Consider the following 4,358-nt stretch of genomic DNA (forward strand, 5'->3'; position numbering starts at 1 on the left):
CCTTCACCTCCTTTTTTAAGTCTCTTGTATATATCTCTTCATCGAATAAGAAGTCTAAGCCATTAAACTAATCAGATATGAGATCATCAGTTGAGTTTGGAAGGAATAATTAAACAAACAAGTGGGTATTTAATTTGACCAAACCCAAACAAGCTATGGTTAGACACAACTTGCTGATTTTTTTATTCTTTGACTTGATTAATAAAAAAAAAAAAAATTGGTTTTCCATTGAGTGTTGACGTGCTTGCATATAAAAGGCACACTCTCGTTCTTCAAATTGTGTGCCTTTTGCCTTCTTGTTGATTTCTATTCTACAACCAGCAGAAATGACGTCTAGAAATAGCATATTCATTTTAATGGTTTCTCTTCTTGTGTTTAGTGTGGCTCGGGTTTGCAATGCAGAAGGGCCGGCGTTGATTCAGAACCAATACGAGACAAGTTGTCCAAAAGCTGAGGAGCTTGTGAGGAACATCACATGGAGACAACTTAAAGCTAGACCTGTTTTGGGTGCTAAACTGCTTAGACTGCATTTCCATGATTGTTTTATTAGGGTATATATGTCATCCCTATCGCCTCATGGAACCAATTAATTGCATGCAGCTAAACTTATAATGTCATGATTGGATAATGGATAATTTAGATTTACCAAATCTAACAGTATTTAAGTTTGATCTTAACACTTTATTGTTTTGAACTTGAAATGGCATGCATGGCAGGGTTGCGATGGTTCTATATTGCTGGATGCGGTGGACAATGTCACCAAGGCTGAAAAGGATGCAATAGCTCATACAACCCTGCAAGGATATGATGAAATTGATGAAATCAAAACTGAAATAGAGAAGCTCTGCCCTGCAGTTGTTTCCTGTGCTGATATTCTCGCTTTGGCTGCTCGTGATTCTGTTTCCTTCTTGCCTTATCTTGATTTTGATTCCATCCCGCCGGTATGCCCTGGCCTTAACTATATATTATTTGAACTATATAAGAAGCATAAGGTAAAATTTGTTTACTATGGTTTAATTGCAGTTTAAGCCTTTGTGGCCTGTGCTTACTGGAAGAAAAGATGGCAATATTTCCCTTGCATCTGAAGTCACTGGAGACAATATCCCTTCATCATTCTCAAACTTCACCACACTTCATAATTTATTTGCCAGTAAAGGTCTTGACGATGACGATCTTGCTGCTCGATCAGTTAATATTTAATTATAAGACTTTATAAGTTAATGCAAGTACGTACAAGATTCAAGAGTGTGTAAACTGAAATCATGCAAAGCCCTTGAGCTGGCAGGTGCCCAACCATTGGTGTTGCTCGTTGCGCAACGTTCTCAAATAGGCTTTACAACTTACCGAAAACAGTGATGTCGATCCTTCCTAATGCAACTTTCGCGAATTCCTAAAAGTTCAGTGCCCACCACAAAAATCGTGCCACAACTGTTGAATTTGACCCTAATAGTTCCTCCACATTTGATAGCAATTACTTCAATATCCTGCTCCAAAACAAGGGCCTATTGCAATCTGATGCTGCACTGCTCACGGAATAAAATGCAGAAAAAGAAGTGGAAAAGCTTCAGAAGTCAAAAGATTTCTTCAAGGCTTTTTGATCTATGAAGAATGAGGGAAACATAGGAGCAGGAAATGCTGGAGAAATCAGAACAATGTCGCTTGGTGAATCCTCAATGAACATAAGAATCTACCATTTCTCACTCATCGGTCACCTCGGACGTGCTGACTTTTTATACATGTTTACTAATATTTTGTACGCATGATGAATAAAATTGTAATAATACGTATAGCTACGTACAGCAAATGTATCGTATGTCGCTACAAGTAATGATTTCTGAAAATAATAAAAGTATGTGTTAATTTTTGTTGTTTGTGATTAAATAATTGGTCACCAGGGAACTTTTTAATTCATAAAGGTCTTAAAATTAAAAAATATATATATAATATTTAATAATATTGCGATTCAATAACTCTTTATCCTTTTTCTAGACTAAATTAAAAAGTATTAACAATTACGAAGAGAGAGAGGTTCAATAGAATAATTGAAACTTAATTGACTTGAGAAATGGTTGATTGGGTAACTGGGGAATCGATCAAAGTTTCAACCGACGTAACTGTTTAATAGGCGGTTTAAAACAATCTCATTCAGTTCATTCAGACATAACACTGATTCTGTTCGTAATTTGTCTTCAACATATAACTGCCTTAACCGCTCTCTTTTTGCCTACAAATTAAATACCCTTTGTGAGGAAAACGACTGATCGCTCGAACTCTTCACTGCTTCATTACGTAATGTTGTAGTATCTTCCTTTTAACAGGTCAATGGGCAAAAAGAAGAAAAATGAAAATCTGGAAGTAAGATTTTTTCAAAGTTAATAAACATCATTCTCAAAGTTAATTAAACTCTCATTCACAAGTATGATTATATACTTTGCTTCTTTACCACACACACACATATATATATATATATAGTTGGTTGTTGCAGAATTTAAGGTATCAATGCATTGATAAGCATGTGAAAGAACAGTCGCTAAGGCCATTTCCAAGTTGAAAGGTACGTACCTAATTCATTAATTCAATTTTTTCATGATGTAAACCATAGTATAATAAAATTAATTAATATTTTTTTGTAAGGGGTTGAGAAATTTTCTACAAATATGAAGAAGCACGAAGTTGTGGTTACGGGGCGGATTGATCCACAAAAGTGATGAAGAAACTGAAGAAAAAGACAGGGAAGAGAGTGGAGATTGTGGTTAATAATAGTAAGAAGAAAGGGTCGCCAAAACCTGGGATTGATGAAGGAATAATGGCAAGCGACCAGTTGGTGAGATATGGTTGTTTGATTTTTGTAAAGAGAGTGAAGTGTTGATGAGTTCAGTGATGAGAATCCAAATGCTTGTTTAATTATGTAAAACTAAACGTCTCATTTGGTTTTAGACCAAATTACTGGCTAATCGATCACTGGATTTCATGGTATTGATTACGTTCAAAAAAACTCTCTACTCAGTACATTATAAATTTCTTTGTATTTGTCATACTATTGTTGGACCATTTTGATGATCTTTATGTATATGTATCTTATATAACTCTCACTACAAGAAATATATTTATTGTGACAAACAATTTTGTCATAAAACATTTTAGTCACTAATTTAGTATATATGTTATAACTACAAAATTATTACCACAAAAAGAATTATTTATTATTAAAAAAAAATTGTCATAATAAATGCTGAAATAGATGTATTAATAAACAAATGTTTGAGTCAAAATTTAAGTGTGAGATAAATGTGTTATTGTGACAAACATATTTGTCATAAAAACTAGTCACTATATTAATAATACATGCTATAATTACAAACTCATTTTGTTTGGTTGCGTTTATAAGCAAGATTTAGTAGTTGTGTAGAATTTTTGGGTTCTTTGGTGGATGGTTCTTTGTGGATAGTATGTGCAGTTGGCTTTTGTATACCAAAGTTCGACATTGTTTTGTGTTGCTGGTCATTTTATAGAGTCCTCTTTGAGGTTGCTTGGTGGCTTTTTTAGAATGTAAATCCATGCCACCTTTTTGTTTTCTTGGCTTGGTTGCTTGGGCTTGCCAAGGAACTTGACTTTTAGGACTTCTTTTTGGGACTTAATTCTCTTATTTTTATATAAATTACCTTTTACCCAAAAAATATGCAAGAGGGTTATGCAAAGATAGAGAAACAAAGTATTGAGGTGACAAAAAATATTTGTCACGGATATTATTTTGTCAATAAAAAATTTGTCATGTAAAATATTTGATAAAAATTATTGCATGCTATTAAATTTTTACAAAATTATTTCTGTCACTATGCAATTTTTGACAAATAATATTATCATATAAACAAACATGTGACAAAATAAATGTTGTCACAATAAAGTTAATGACAAATAAATTCGGCCACTATTAAAATTATGAGAATATAATTTAGTCATTATTGTCACAATTTTGACAAAATCAATTTCGTCATCATATATTATATTCTCACCCATAAGCTTATATTTGGTCTTAAATGTAAATCATTGTGACAAAATATTACTTATAGTAATAAAATTTTCTTTTATTGTTACAAATAATTTATCACAATAAACTAGTTTACAATAAAAATTATATTGTCACTAAATAATTAGACTATGATGACAAACACTTTCGTCACCATACACTTAAGAGTACGAGCTTAATGTGACCAATCTGGGATCAATATAATTCCCACATTAGTAAAATGGTCCCAATTTTGATATTTATAGTGACAAATTATTTTGTTGCAAAAAGCCTAAATTGTTGTAGTGCTCCACCTTCAACACTCTTAAAACAAATTCAAGAGATTTTAAGG

At 32.7% G+C, this 4,358-nt stretch overlaps 1 pseudogene; it reads left to right on the forward strand.

Moving 5' to 3' along the window:
• The first annotated feature begins 326 nt into the window (after positions 1–326).
• Positions 327–1,538, forward strand: LOC116105078 (annotated as a pseudogene).
• Positions 1,539–4,358: the final 2,820 nt, after the last annotated feature.

This window comes from Pistacia vera, unplaced genomic scaffold, assembly GCF_008641045.1.
Source record: "Pistacia vera cultivar Batoury unplaced genomic scaffold, PisVer_v2 Contig116, whole genome shotgun sequence".
Taxonomy (NCBI): Eukaryota; Viridiplantae; Streptophyta; class Magnoliopsida; order Sapindales; family Anacardiaceae; genus Pistacia; species Pistacia vera.